A 16,840-nucleotide genomic window follows, 5' to 3' on the forward strand; every position below is an offset into this window, starting at 1 on the left:
ATGTATCCACCTCATTTCACCCTCCGCTAGGGCGGATAGTATTAACCTACATGATTATTAAGTGTGAGGATCAACAGATGCATAACTTTCCTGACCAGATGTCAGGAATTTGAGCACAAAATGTTCCTAAGTAAAATAGACACGAGGCATGAATGTAGCATCATACATTAGTTAACAGTGAGCTAATCATGATTCTAAAAACAGAATCTCAAACCAGTAACCTGACCGTCACTTTAAAAAGACTGAGAAAATAAAAGCTCATTCATGGCAGGGAGTGTAGTTCCAAGTACTTTATTAAATTTCATAAAAGGTTGATGTCAGGACTGACTGCTTTCAGAATGTAGTCAGGAACCTGAAAACAGAAAAATCACTTAGACAATTTGCAATAAAAAAAAAGTAAACTTTAGAAATTTAGATTGGAATGTTCTTCACCCTAATCTAATATGTAGCATTGAATACATTTGACAAAATTTAAAGTCACTTACAGCAAGGAGCCTGAAGGTCCAAATAGTGTCAGTTTGACACAGGAACCAGTGACTGCTGCCACCTGGGACTGTATTGGGATCGAATTCCTATTGTTCTTGGAGGATCAGTCATTTGTACATTTAAGTTGGTAGGCTGGATATTATGACCAGAAACACCTCCAGAGGGAGACAAGAACTCCGAAATGGCATTCATTTGAATCTCCACTTGGTGGGGCTTGGGCTGGTAGACTGATGGCTGGGACTCTGAAGGGGTGTTAGGATCAGCTTCAAAAACAATACCCCTGCTTAAAGAAATAACAGACGCCAATCTTGTTCTATTCTTAGGAGAGACAAAATCCCACATGCCAGCTTCGGTCTGGATGACACCTTCTGCATCGGGGTTTGTTTGACCAGACTGCTGAGAGTTTTGTGTGGGTTTGGGAATTTGCTGCTGGGGCTTGGGCTGGTAGCCAGGTAGTTGGGGTTTGGGCTGGTAGCTGGCCTGCTGTGACACAATTCTTTTTATATTCTTGGGAGAAACAAAATCCCACATGCCAGCTTTGGACTGGATATCACCTTTTGCATTGGTTGGTGACCAGACTGCTGAAGAGTTTTTGCATGGGTTTGGGAATTTGCCTGAGGCTGGGCTGGTAGATGATTTGTTGTTGTTTGGGTGCTGCTGAGAGACAGGGGGGGGTAGCCATGCTGCTGGGTTGGGAGCTGCTGGGGCTGGTAGGCAGATGGGGGGTCTGGTAGCCTGTGACGCAATTCTTTTTACATTATTGGGAGAGACAAAATCCCACATGCCAGCTTTGGACAGGATGACACCTTCTGCATCGCCGTTGGTTTGACCAGACTGCTGAGAGTTTTGCGTGGGTTTGGGAATTTTCCGCTGAGGCTTGGGCTGGTAGACGGACAGGGACGGGTAGCCGGGCTGCTGGGGCTTGGGCTGGTAGCCAGGTAGTTGGGATTTGGGTTGCTTGGGATGGTAGAAAGATGGGGACTGGTAGCTATACTGCTGGGGTTTGGGCTGGTAGCCAGGTAGTTGGGGTTTGGGGTGCTTGGGCTGGTAGAAAGATGGGGACTGGTAGCTATACTGCTGGGGTTTGGGCTGGTAGCCAGGTAGTTGGGGTTTGGGCTGGTAGACAGACGGGGACTGGTAGCCATGCTGCTGGGGTTTGGGCTGGTAGCCAGGTAGTTGGGGTTTGTTCTGGTAGCCGGCCTGCTGGGACTCAAATCTTTTTATATTCTTGGGCGAGACAAAATCCCACATGCCAGCTTTGGTCTGGATGACACCTTCTGCATCGCCGTTGGTTTGACCAGACTGCTGAGAGTTTTGCGTGGGTTTGGGAATTTCCCGCTGAGGATTGGGCTGGTAGACAGGTTGTTGGGGTTTGGGCTGCTTAGGCTGGTAGACAGATGGGGACTGGTAGCCATGCTGCTGGGGCTTGGGCTGGTAGCCAGGTAGTTGGGGTTTGGGCTTGTAGCCGGGCTGCTGAGGCTGGTAGACGGACTGGGACGGGTAGCCAGGCTGTTGGGGCTTTGGCTGGTAGCCAGGTTGTGGGGGTTTGAGCTGGTAGCCGGGCTGCTGTGACACAATTCTTTTTACATTCTTGGGAGAAACAAAATCCCACATGCCAGCTTTGGACTGGATATCACCTTTTGCATTGGCGTTGGTTTGACCAGACTGCTGAGAGTTTTGCATGGGTTTGGGAATTTGCCGCTGAGGCTTGGGCTGGTAGATAGGTTGTTGGGGTTTGGGCTGCTGGTAGACAGATGGGGACTGGTAGCCATGCTGCTGGGGTTTGAGCTGCTGGGGCTGGTAGACAGATGGGGTCTGGTAGCCATGCTGCTGGGGTTTGGACTGGTAGCCGGGTTGCTGTGACGCAATTCTTTTTACATTCTTGGGAGAGACAAAATCCCACATGCCAGCTTTGGACAGGATATCACCTTTTGCATTGGGGTTGGTTTGACGAGGCTGCTGGGAGTTTCGAGTGGGTTTTCGAACATTCAGTGAGCTAGAAACACTTCCCCCTGGACTGTATCCAACTACTTGCCCAACTGCACTGTGACTGGATCTAGAACTACCGTGAAACCTTCCATTCTGTGCAGAGCTCTCAAAAGCAGACGGAAAAGCTAGTATGCTGTTTCTTGTGTGACCACTGGAGCCTCCACGTCTGTCACCAATGGCTAGAAAAAGAAAATTCAAAAGATCAGTTCTGTAAACAAGTTGAAATTACAGCTAGTGTATCATTAATTCTTACCATTTGCATGGTTGACCAAAGTCAACAGTGAGAGCACGAGCACGCTGAAAAAAGAAAACAAAGTGAACAAAACACAATAGAAAAGTAAAAAATGTTGTAGAAACAAGAAGAGTAACTGTACCTTAGAGAAAACCCCAAACACATGTTTAGTTCTCAAGCTGAAACTAAACAGTTTGTAAATCGTGTCTCTGCTAACAAGGAGGACACCAGAATGAGAAACTAGGGTTTCAGTTTCATGACTGTTGAACAGACAGTGGCCCTTTTCAAGTGTTGGTGACGACCAATCACGTCTCACGCTGATGAAGTAATTGGATGCAGGTTGGGATGTCCACTCTATCAACCTGGGCAGGTGTTTCAAGATTAGCTCATTTGTTCAGTTAACTCGCTGCAATACATAACATCCTCATATAGACAGTATTAAGTACTTTTGGTTTTATTTGTTTAGGATTTCAGATTCTCTGACATGGACAAAAATAAATATGCTAACAGTTTAAAAGATACATTTTCTTTTGTTTGTTTCTTGAAAATAGTTACATATAAAAATTAATATTTTTTACACTTTTCAGTCTGGGAGAACAAATTACTTTCCATTGACAGATCAATAAGTTAAAAAACAATTTTTGAAAAAAGCAATTTCACAACTTTTGATTTTCTGTTTTGATAAATCTCCTTTAGGACATGTCATTGATTTGATGACACTTTTGGAAAAGAAAAACAGCGGACAATGATTTAACACTCATAATTTCCATTACTAGTTTCACAATTTCATGCAACCAGTCTTCCATACATTGCCACAGAATATCATGTCATGCAATCATTGGAAAACAAACACCTTTTTGGAATCTTCATTTTAATGATGGGGCATTAGTCCACATATAACTCAGATCAAGCTCATCGAGACGAATATAAATTGCTATGTACTGTGCTTTTATTAAAGAGCATAACATATGCAAAGACTGGCTTCCAAAGTGAAAGCCTATCCAAGAACCACTTCCAGAAATTGAATAAACTTCTGCCAGACAAAAAGGCGATTGAGGGCTATGATGACAATAGGTAAAGATGTAACAAATGAATGACAAGGATATTGGAAACCCTATACATAAAGTCAAATATGTAACTGTAGTGATAGATGTAACCTTTTGCCATCAGTTCCTTTACAAATGTATCCACCTCATTTCACCCTCCGCTAGGGCGGATAGTATTAACCTACAAAATCATTAAGTGTGAGGATCAACAGATGCATAACTCTCCTGACCAGATGTCAGGAATTTGAGCAATCTGAGCATTTAATTTTCCTAACTAAAATAGACACGAGGCATGAATGTAGCATCATACATTAGTTAACAGTGAGCTAATCATGATTCTAAAAACAGAATCTCAAACCAGTAACCTGACCGTCACTTTAAAAAGACTGAGAAAATAAAAGCTCATTCATGGCAGGGAGTGTAGTTCCAAGTACTTTATTAAATTTCACAAAAGGTTGATGTCAGGACCGACTGCTTTCAGAATGTAGTCAGGAACCTGAGAACAGAAAAATCACTTAGACAATTTGCAATAAAAAAAAGTAAACTTTAGAAATTTAGATTGGAATGTTCTTCACCCTAATCTAATATGTAGCATTGAACATTTGACAACATTTAAAGTCACTTACAGCAAGGAGCCTGAAGGTCCAAATAGTGTCAGTTTGACACAGGAACCAGTGACTGCTGCCACCTGGGACTGTATTGGGATCGAATTCCTCTTGTTCTTGGAGGATCAGTCATTTGTACATTTAAGTTGGTAGGCTGAATATTACGACCAGAAACGCCTCCAGAGGGAGACAAGAACTCTGAAATGGCATTCATTTGAATCTCCACTTGGTGGGGCTTGGGCTGGTAGACTGATGGCTGGGACTCTGAAGGGGTGTTAGGATCAGCTTCAAAAACAATACCCCTGCTTAAAGAAATAACAGACGCCAATCTTGTTCCATTCTTAGGAGAGACAAAATCCCACATGCCAGCTTCGGTCTGGATGACACTTTCTGCATCGGGGTTTGTTTGACCAGACTGCTGAGAGTTTTGCGTGGGTTTGGGAATTTGCTGCTGGGGCTTGGGCTGGTAGACAGACAGGGACGGGTAGCCGGGCTGCTGGGGTTGTTGGGGTTTGGGCTGGAAGCTGGGCTGCTGGAGTTTGGGCTGCTGGGGCTGGTAGACAGATGGGGACTGGTAGCCAGCCTGCTGAGACTCAAATATTTTTCCATTCTGGGGCGAGACAAAATCCCACATGCCAGCTTTGGTCTGGATGACACCTTCTGCATCGGCGTTGGTTTGACCAGACTGCTGAGAGTTTTGCGTGGGTTTGGGAATTTGCCGCTGGGGCTTGGGCTGGTAGACGGGCTGCTGGAGTTTGGGCTGCTGGGGCTGGTAGACAGATGGGGATGGGTAGCCATGCTGCTGGGGCTTGGGCTGGTAGCCGGGTCTTTGGGGTTTGGCCTGGTAGCCAGGCTGCTGAGGCTTGGGCTGGGACCAGTCAATTCTTTTTACATTCTTGGGTGAGACAAAATCCCACATGCCAGCTTTGGTCTGGATGACACCTTCTGCATCAGGGTTTGTTTGACCAGACTGCTGAGAGTTTTGTGTGGGTTTCGGAATTTGCTGCTGTGGTTTGGGCTGGTAGCCGGGTTGTTGGGGTTTGGCCTGGTAGCCGGACAGGGACGGGTAGGCAGGCTGCTGGGGCTTGGGCTGGTAGCCGGCCTGCTGGGACTCAATTATTTTTACATTCTTGGGTGAGACAAAATCCCACATGCCAGCTTTGGCCTGGATGACACCTTCTGCATCGGTTTTGGTTTGACCCGACTGCTGAGAGTTTTGCGTGGGTTTTGGAATTTGCTGCTGGCGCTTGGGCTGGTAGACGGACAGGGACGGGTAGCCGGGCTGCTGGAGTTTGGGCTGCTGGGGCTGGTAGACAGATGGGGATGGGTAGCCATGCTGCTGGGGCTTGGGCTGGTAGCCGGGTCTTTGGGGTTTGGCCTGGTAGCCGGGCTGCTGAGGCTGGGAGACGGACAGGGACGGGTAGCCAGGCTGCTGGGGCTTGGGTTGGTAGTTGGGTTGTTGGGGTTTGGGTTGGTAGCCGGCCTGCTGGGAGTCAATTCTTTTTACATTCTTGGGCGAGACAAAATCCCACATGCCAGCTTTGGTCTGGATGACACCTTCTGCATCGGCGTTGGTTTGACCAGACTGCTGAGAGTTTTGCGTGGGTTTGGGAATTTGCCTCTGGGGCTTGGGCTGGTAGCCGGACAGGGACGGGTAGCCAGGCTGCTGGGGCTTGGGCTGGTAGCCAGGTAGTTGGAGTTTGGGCTGGTAGCCAGCCTGCTGGGACTCAATTCTTTTTACATTCTTGGGTGAGACAAAATCCCACATGCCAGCTTTGGTCTGGATGACACCTTCTGCATCGGTATTGGTTTGACCCGACTGCTGAGAGTTTTGCGTGGGTTTCGGAATTTGCTGCTGGCGCTTGGGCTGATAGACGGACAGGGACGGGTAGCCGGGCTGCTGGGGTTTGAGCTGCTGGGGCTGGTAGACAGATGGGGACTGGTAGCCATGCTGCTGGGGCTTGGGTTGGTAGCCGGGTTGGGGTTGGTAGCCGGCCTGCTGGGAGTCAATTATTTTTACATTCTTGGGCGAGACAAAATCCCACATGCCAGCTTTGGTCTGGATGACACCTTCTGCATCAGCGTTGGTTTGACCAGACTGCTGAGAGTTTTGCTTGGGTTTAGGAATATGCCACTGAGGCTTGGGCTGATAGATGGGTTTTTGGGGTTTGGGCTGCTGGTAGACAGATGGGGACTGGTAGCCATACTGCTGTGGCTTGGGCTGGTAGCCAGGTTGTTGGGGTTTGGGCTGCTTGGGCTGGTAGACAGATGGGGACTGGTAGCCATGCTGCTGGGGCTTGGGCTGGTTGCCAGGTAGTTGGGATTTGGGCTGGGAGCCGGGATGCTGTGACGCAATTCTTTTTACATTCTTGGGAGAGACAAAATCCCACTTGCCAGCTTTGGACTGGATATCACCTTTTGTATTGGGGTTGGTTTGACGAGGCTGCTGGGAGTTTTGAGTGGGTTTTCGAACATTCAGTGAGCGAGACCCGTAACTAGAAACACTTCCCTCTGGACTGTATCCAACTACTTGCCCACCTGCACTGTGACTGGATCTAGAACTACCGTGAAACCCTCCATTCTGTGCAGAGCTCTCAAAAGCAGACGGAAAAGCTAGTTTGATGTTTCTTGTGTGACCACTGGAGCCTCCACGTCTGTCACCAATGGCTAGAAAAAGAAAATTCAAAAGATCAGTTTTGTAAACAAGTTGAAATTGCAGCTAGTGTAGCATTAATTCTTACCATTTGCATGGTGGACCAAAGACAACAGTGAGAACACAAGCACGCTGAAAAGAGAAACAAAGTGAACAAAACACAATAGAATCATTAAACATTTACTAGAAACAAGAAGAGAAACTGTACCTTAGAGAAAACACCAAGCACATGTTTAGTACTCAACCTGAAACTAAACAGTTTGTAAATCGTGTCGCTGCTAACAGCGAGGACAACAGAATGAGAAACTAGGGTTTCAGTTTCATGACTGTTGAACAGACAGTGGCCCTTTTCAAGTGTTGGTGACGACCAATCACGTCTCACGCTGATGAAGTAATTGGATGCAGGTTGGGTTGTCCACTCTTACAACCTGGGCAGGTGTTTCAAGATTAGCTAATTTGTTCAGTTAACTCGCTGCGATACATAACATCCTCATATAGACAGTATTAAGTACTTTTGGTTTTATTTGTTTAGGATTTAAGATTCTCTGACATGGACAAAAATACATATGCTAACAGTTTAAAAGATAGGTTTTCTTTTTTTTGCTTGTTGAAAATAGTTACATATAAATATTAATATTTTTTACACTTTTCAATCTGGGAGCACAAATTGCTTTCCATTGACAACAGATCAATAAGTTCAAAAACAATTTTTGAAAAAAGCAATTTCACAACTTCTGATTTTCTATTTTGATAAATTTCCTTTAGGACATGTCATTGATTTGATGACACTCATTTAGAAAAGAAAAACGGCGGACAATGATTTAACACTCATAATTTCCGTTATTAGTTTCACAATTTCATGCAACCAGTCTTCCATACATTGCCACAGAATATCATGTCATGCAATCATTGGAAAACAAAGACCTTTTTGGAATCTTCATTTTAATGATGGGGCATTAGTCCACAAATAACACTCATGTCAAGCTTATGGAGACGAATATGAATTGATATGTACTGTGCTTTTATTAAAGAGCATAACATATGCAAAGACTGGCTTCCAAAGTGAAAGCCTATACAAGATCCACTTCCAGAAATTGAATAAACTTCTGCCAGACAAAAAGGTGATTGAGGGCTATGATGACAATAGGTAAAGATGTAACAAATGAATGACAACGATATTGGAAACCCTATACATGAAGTCAAATATGTAACTGTAGTGATAGATGTAACCTTTTGCCATCAGTTCCTTTACAAATGTATCCACCTCATTTCACCCTCCGCTAGGGCGGATAGTATTAACCTACATAATTATTAAGTGTGAGGATCAACAGATGCATAACTCTCCTGACCAGATGTCAGGAATTTGAGCAATTTGAACATTTGATTTTCCAAAGTAAAATAGACACGAGGCATGACTGTAGCATCATACATTAGTTAACAGTGAGCTAATCATTGTAATGTAATGGTACTACTTTATAGACATGCGGAGTGATACGAAGGGATGTGTTATCAGAGGGGGGCGTGTACAGTCGGCGGCCCGCTCTTGGAGTTACCCGAATCCAGTCAGTCACGGTGTTATGTATGGTAAAGCTAATAAAGATACTTGGATACAACGGGCTCAAACCCTATTATTCCATAACACTACATGGTGTGAGAAGATGGCGAAATTCCCACCTCCAGAAAACTTTGACTTCTCTCGTCCGGAACAGTGGCCGGAGTGGCGCCAGAGGTTTCATCGCTTCAGGATAGCAACGAAACTCAATCATGAACCGGGAGAAGTACAGGTCTGTACGCTTCTCTACTCGCTGGGGAAAGAAGCCAAACATGTTTTCAAAACGTTGACGTTTGTCGGAGAGGAGGATGAAGATGATTATGAGACTGTATTGGCAAAACTGGACAGTTATTTCGTACCGAAGGTGAATACGATTCACGAAAGAGCACGTTTCTATCAGCGCACTCAAAAGCACGGAGAAACCTCGGAGGAGTACATCAGAAGCCTGTATGAGCTAGCTGATACCTGTGCATTTGCAGATGTGAAAGATGAAAATATCCGGGACAGGTTAGTCAAAGGGATATTAGATAAAGAGCTATCAACGAAGCTACAGCTAATGCCAGACTTGACGCTCAATAAAGCCGTAGAGCTAGTGAGGCAGTCTGAGCAGGTGAAGGGGCATATTAGCCAGCAGGGAGCTAATGCTAACTGTACTCAAGTGAGTGAAGTAGCTTTCAAGCAGCGTGCACAAAATGAAAAACGGAGAAACTGGCAGACAACAGGGACCAGAGCAAAACACAGTGTGAACAACAAGGGACACAAATGTTCTAGATGTAACAGAGTACATGCTAAAGAAGACGCATGTGCCGCACGTGATGCAGAATGCTACAAGTGTAAGAAGCTCGGACATTTTGCAACGGTGTGTCGTTCCCGCGTGATCAACGAGGTCACTGCACCCTACGAGGGAGGAGACAGAAGAGACGTTCAATTCCTGGGGGAAATTACAGACGTGGACGACTCAAACAAGGCATGGACGGTAAAACTGCCGGTGCAGGATATTAAAATCGAATTTAAAGTCGACACGGGCAGATTTAAGTGTAATATCAGAAAAGACTTTTTACCTGCTGAGAAATAAGTCACAACTGAAAACGTATTTAACCAAATTAGGCAGCCCAGGAGGTAGAGTGAACTGCAAGGGTTACTTCACAGCTACCACAGAGTGGAAAAAGCAAACATTTAGGTTTAAAGTAAACGTGATCAAGGGGCCGCATGGAAGCAACTTGCTGAGCCGTAATGTAGCTGTTGCTATGGGCTTAGTCAAGAGAATAGAAGAGATTAAAAGCACAGAATACTTGAGTGAAGCCAGCCCAGCAGACATAGGCAGACTGAAGATAAAGCCCATCAAAATCAGACTGCAGGAGAACGTGTACCCTACAGCGTGACTACAGCAAGGAGCCCACAGAGAGGTGTGCTCCGATGGTTGCTGTACCCAAGAAGGACAAAGAGCAGCTAAGGATTTGTGTTGATCTAAAACGACAGAATAAAGCCGTGAAGAGGGAGAAGTTTATTCTACCCACAATAGATGACAACCTACCTAAACTCGCAGGGGCAAAAGTGTTTTCCCTTTTGGACGCAGCAAGTGGTTTCTGGCAGATACCACTAGATGGAGAGAGTGCCAAACTCACTACCTTCATAACTCCCTTTGGAAGGTATTTCTTTAATAGACTGCCATTTGGAATCACAAGTGCACCGGAAATCTTTCAACGTGAAATGACCGAGCTCTTGAAAGATCAAGAAGGCCTGGCGGTTTACATGGATGACATCCTTATCTATTCAGACTCTGAAGAAGTCCATGAAGTGAGACTCCAAAAGACTTTGGAAACACTGGAGAAGTCTGGTTTGAAGCTAAACCACGACAAATGTCTTCTGCGTCAGCGACGACTCAAGTACCTTGGACACTGCATCGATGAGCATGGCATTCGGCCAGACGAGGCTAAGGTTAAAGCTATCACTGAGCTTGAGCCACCCAACAACGTCACTGATCTGAGAAGGATCCTGGGTATGATACACTACCTAGGCAGGTACCTGCCAAACCTGTCTGAGGTCACAAAACCCCTCAACGACCTTCTAAAAAACGATGTGACATGGGCATGGAGTGCAATGCAGGAGGAGGCCTTCAGGAAGGTAAAACAACTCATCACAGAGTCACCTGTCCTAGCATTCTACGATATGACTAAACCTACCATAGTCAGTGCAGATGCTAGTAGTTATGGCTTAGGTGGAGTCCTGCTTCAGAAACATGGTGAACAGTTCAAACCAATAGCGTTTTGTTCGAGAACACTCACAGATGCTGAGCAGCGCTATGCGCAAATAGAAAAAGAGTGCCTTGCTGCAGTGTGGGTATGTGAGAAGTTTTCCAAGTACCTCTATGGATTAGATTCCTTTACTCTACAGAGTGATCACAAGCCACTTATTCCCTTGATAAACTGTAAAGATTTGGACACAGTTCCTATGAGGTGTCAGAGACTTTTACTACGTATGATGCGTTACAACCCTACAGCCGTGTATGTGCCGGGGAAAGAACTTGTCGTAGCAGATACACTGTCTAGACATCCCCAGGCTGCTGTCACACAGGAAATCGCGGAGCTGACCAGTGAAATAGAAGCCTATGAGAAAGCAATCCACGAGTCATGGCCCATTTCACCCACCAAGCTCGACGTGGTCAAACGGCAGACCTTACAGGACGCAGAACTGCAGATGGTTCAACACTACGTGGTGTCGGGATGGCCCAAGTATGCTGTCAAGGTGCCTGCCAAGGTAAAAGACTACTACACTTCCAGACATCACTTCACAGTTTCAGAAGGACTGGTGTTGTATAATGATAGAATAGTGGTGCCACAAATGATGAGGTCTGAGATATTACAGCGCATACATGATGGACATCAAGGCATAGTGAAGTGCCGGGAGCGGGCTAGGTGTAGTGTGTGGTGGCCTGGAATAAGCAAGCACATCCAGGATGCTGTCAGCACATGTAAGGACTGTCAGGAGTCCAAGCCAACTCAGAGAAAAGAACCTCTGATCACTACCCCGCTACCCAATCGACCATGGGAAAGAGTAGCAGCCGACATATGTGAGCTGAACAAACAGAACTACTTGGTAGTCGTAGACTATTTTTCACGATATATAGAAATAGCCTACCTCAACGACATGTCCGGTGAAACTACAAGAGCAAAGTTGAAGAACATCTTTGCTAGATGGGGGTGCCCAAATGAACTTGTCACAGACAATGGTCCCCAATTTTCAGGCAGAGCTTTCATGCAGTTCTCTAAAGAATATGATTTCAGACATATCACTTCCAGCCCTCACTACCCTCAAGCCAACGGTGAGGCAGAAAGAGCCGTGCAGACAGCCAAACGGATCCTGAAACAAACTGACCCTTTCTTAGCCCTCTTGGTCTACAGAGCGACCCCGCTTCAAGCCACAGGTGTGAGCCCAGCTCAGCTTTTGCTTGGACGGCAAATCCGTACTACAGTTCCTACACTGGAGGCTAATCTACAACCTGGATGGCCAGACCTCCACAAAGTGAGACGGAGCGATGAGAGGATGAAACAGAGCTACAGACGGGCCTACAACGACAAGAATAACGTCAGAACTCTACCAGACCTTCAGCCTGGAACCAGCATTGCTGTGAAGCTGGATGATGAGAGAGGTTGGACAAAGTCTGCGTCAATCCTGAAGCAAGGTGACACACCAAGGTCATACCTGGTCCAGACGGATAAAGGAGTACTACGCAGAAACCGTCGTCATCTGAGACCTCTCCACAGCCCTTCAGAGACTGTCCAGGAGGGAAGCGACGGATGTATGGTGAACGATGGAGAATTGAGTTCATCTGGTTCTGATGAAGAGACACCTGCAGTTACACCTCAAGATATTGTGACAGACGTCAACACGCAGCGGCAGAGTTGTAAAACCACCAGACCGATATGGAGTGTGTGTTCAGTAGTTAGGATGTAGCCTGCATCAAGTGGCAGAATAATCCACTGCAGCTATGTTGGTGACTGGTAGTCTACCCAGATCCCTATAGTTCAAGTTTGTTAAATAACTGTTCATTGATGAAAAAAGAAACTTAAATGTTAGTGCCACAACAAGTTTATATCCTGAAGAGATATTGAAATTGAATGTATGTCTTTTAAATAACTCAAAGAAAGGGTGATGTAATGTAATGGTACTACTTTATAGACATGCGGAGTGATACGAAGGGATGTGTTATTAGAGGGGCGTGTACAGTCGTCAGTCCGCTCTTGGAGTTACCCGAATCCAGTCAGTCACGGTGTTATGTATGGTAAAGCTAATAAAGATACTTGGATACAACGGGCTCAAACCCTATTATTCCATAACACTACAATCATGATTCTAAAAACAGAACAGTTAAATACAGAAGAATCTCAAACCAGTAACCTGACCGTCACTTCACAAAGACTGAGAAAATAAAAGCTCATTCAAGGCAGGGAGTGTAGTTCCAAGTACTTTATTGAATTTCAGAAAAGGTTGATGTCAGGACCGATTGCTTTCAGAATGTAGTCAGGAACCTGAGAACAGAAACAAAATTTAGACAATTTGCAATTTAAACACATATGGATTGTAATGTTCTTCACCCCGATTCATTTGTAGCATATGTTTGAGAAAATTTAAATATAATACTTACAACAAGGATGGTTAGGTCAATGGTTGTCATCTTACACAGGATCCAGTGACTCCTGCCACCTGGGACGGTGTGGCGATGACATTGGAATTCCTTTGGAATTTGGAGGAACAGTCATTTGAGCATGTTGGTTGGCAGGCTCCACATCAAGACCAGAAACCCTTCCATCAGGAGAAAAGAATTCCCAAATGCCATCTTTGCTTTGAAATCCAATTAACTGGGGCTGGTAGCTGGGCTGGTATATGGGCTGCTGGGGCTTTAGATACGGACTAGAAATGCCAACGGAAGAAAATACCTGCTGGGTCGGGGACGGGTACCTGGACTGCACAGTCGCTTTAGTTTGAAGTACCTCTTGCTGGGGCAAGTAACTGCGTTTCTGTGGCTTGAGTGGAGAAAAGGACCTGGGTTGCACATAAGGACCAGAACCGCCATCATCATCATCATCATCATCGGAAAAAATGTCCCACATGCCAGCTTCGGACTGAATCAGCCCCTGCTGGTGCTTGTGGGGGTAGCTGGGTTTCTGGGGCTTGAGTGTAGATGGGGAACCGGGTTGTGCATTTTGAGCAGAAACTTGTCCATCGGGTGAAACAATTTCCCACATACCAGCTTTGGTTTGAAGCACACCCTGCTGGGGCTTTGGCAGCTGGGTGGGTTGGTAGCCAGACGAGGATGGGTAGCCAAGCAGGGGCTTTAGCTGGTAAATGGATGGCTGGTAGCCGGGCTGCTTGGGCTTTGGATTAAGCTGGTAGACGTACTGCTGGTAGCCGGGCTGCTGGGGCCTGTAGATGACCTTCGGGAGCTGGGGTGGGAACCCGGGTGGCCCATTAGCTTTGGTTTGACGCACCCCTTGCTCGGGCAGGAAGCTGGGATTATTGGGCAGAGATCCAAATTGAATAGAAGGACCAGAACCACCGCCATTGGGGGAGAAAATGTCCGACATACCAGTTTTGGTTTGAAACAACCCTTTTTGGGGCGGGGACGGGGACCTGGGTTGAAAATTAGGACGAGAACTGCCACCATCATCATCATCGGAAAAAATGTCCCACATGCGAGCTTTGGTTTGAAGCACCCCTTGTTGGGCAAGGAACGGGAAGCTGGGTTTCTTGGGCAGGGATTCAGGTTGAATATAAGGATGCGAAACACCGCCAGAGGGAGACAATATATCCCACATGCCAGCTTTGATTTGAAACACTCCCTGCTGGGGCTTTTTGGGGTAGGTGGGCTTCTGGTACTTGGGTGGGGATGGGGAGCCGGATTGCACATTGTGACCAGAAACTGCACCATCTGGGGTTAATATGTCCCATATGCCAGCTTTGGTTTGAAACACCCCCTTCTGGGGCTTGTTGGGGTAGCTGCCTTTCTGGGGCATGAGTGGGGATGGGGAGCCAGGTTGCGCAATAGGACCTGAAACTGTGCCATCTGGGGTAAATATGTCCCACATGCCAGCTTTGGTTTGAAGCACCCCCTGCTTGGGCTTGTTGGGGTAGCTGCCTTTCTGGGGCTTGAGTGGGGATGGAGAGCCGGAATGTGCCTTATGACCAGAAACTGCGCCATCGGGGGTAAATATGTCCCACATGTCAGCTTTGGTCTGAAACAAGCCCTGCTGGGGCTTGGGTGGGTATTGAGACAAGGACGGGTAGCTTGGCAGCGGCTTGCGCTGGTAGACGGAAGGCTGATAGCCGGGCTGCTTGGGATTTGGCTGGCGCTCGTAGTGGGACGGCAGGGGCTTGTAGACGATCTGTGTGGTCTGAGGTGGCGGTAGGGACATGGGTTGCACATCAGGACCAGAAACTCCACCAATGGGAGAGAAAATGTCCCACATGCCAGCTTTGGTTTGAAGCACGCCCTGCTGGGGCTTGTGGGGGTAGGTGGGTTTCTGGGGCTTCAGTGGGGATGGGGAGCCAGGTTGCACAATAGGACCAGAAACTGCCCCATCGGGGGTAAGAAAGTCCCACATGCCAGCTTTGGTCTGAAACTCCCCCTGCTGAAGCTTTTTGGGGTAGGTGGGTTTCTGGGGCTTGAGTGGGGATGGAGAGCCAGAATGTGCCTTATGACCAGAAACTGCCCCATCGGGGGTAAGAAAGTCCCACATGCCAGCTTTGGTCTGAAACACCCCCTGCTGAAGCTTTTTGGGGTAGGTGGGTTTCTGGGGCTTGAGTGTGGATGGAGAGCCAGAATGTGCCTTATGACCAGAAACTGCGCCATCGGGGGTAAATATGTCCCACATGCCAGCTTTGGTTTGAAGCACGCCCTGCTGGGACTTGGGCGGGAATCCGAGTTCCTGGTTCTTAGGTGGGAAGCCAGGTTGCGGGGGACTGGACTGCTGGGTTTTAGACGGTGACCCGAGCTTGAGAAAAACATCTGAAACTCCAATTGGAGAAAGAATGTCTGAGTTGCCAGCTTTGGTTTGAAGAACACCCTGCTGGAGCTGTGGCAGGAAGCTGGGTTTCTTGGGTAGGGATCCGGGTTGAATATCAGAACCAAAAACACTGCCAGTGGGAGAAAATATGTTCCACATGCCAGCTTTAGTTTGAAGCACCCCCTCCTGGGGTTTGGCAGGATCACTCGGTTTCGGGGCTTTGGATGGAGACAGTGAACCAGGTTGCGCATTAGGACCAGAAACCTCTCCATTGGGGGAAAATATGTCCCACAATCCAGCTTTGGTTTGAAACACACCCTGCTGGTGCTTGGGCGGGTAGCGAGACAAGGATGAGTAGCTTAACAGGGGCTTACGCTGGTAGATGGAAGGCTGATAGCCGGGCTGCTTAGGCTTTGGTTGAAGCTGGTAGTGGGACGGCTGAGGCTTGTAGACGATCTGTGTGGTCTGAGGTGGGGGTTGGGACATGGGTTGCACATCAGGACCTGAAACACGGCCAACAGGAGAGAAAATGTCCCACATGCCAGCTTTGGTTTTAGGCACCCCCTGCTTGGGCTTGGGAGGGTCACTGGGTTTCTGGGGCTTGAGTGGGGATGGGGAACCAGGTTGGGCATTTTTACCAGAATCTGCACCATCGGGGGAAAATATATCCCACATTGCAGCTTTGCTTTGAAACACCCCCTGCTGGGGCTTGGGCTGGTAGCCGGGCTGCTGGGGCCTGTAAATGACCTGCGGGAGCTGGGGTGGGGACCCGGGTTGCACATTGTCTTTGGTTTGAAGGACCCCTTGCTCAGGAAGGAAACTGGGTTTCTTGGGCAAGGATCCAGGTTGAATATAAGGACCAGAAACACCACTAGAGGGAGACAACATATTCCACATGCCAGCTTTGGTTTGAAACACGCCCTGCTGGGGCTCAGAAAGGGGCTTTGGTTCAGCTAGCATAATAATACCCTTACTTGAAACAATTTCTGAAAAATTCTCTCTATTCTGTGGCGAGACAAAATCCCGCTTGCCAACTATAGTCTGGATGACACCTTTGGCATTGGGCTTGGTTTGACGAGGCTGCTGGGAATTGTTGGTGTGGTTCCAAATGTTCAGTGCGGTAGATTTGTGACTAGAAACACTTCCCTCTGGACTGTGACCATCTACTTTCCCACCTGCACTGTCATTGGATATAGAACTACCTAGAAACCCTCCCAGTTGTGCAAAGCTCTCAAAATTGGAAGAAACAGCTGATTTGTGACTTCTTGGATGA

Source organism: Pseudoliparis swirei, chromosome 1 (genome assembly GCF_029220125.1).
Source record: "Pseudoliparis swirei isolate HS2019 ecotype Mariana Trench chromosome 1, NWPU_hadal_v1, whole genome shotgun sequence".
Lineage (NCBI taxonomy): Eukaryota > Metazoa > Chordata > Actinopteri > Perciformes > Liparidae > Pseudoliparis > Pseudoliparis swirei.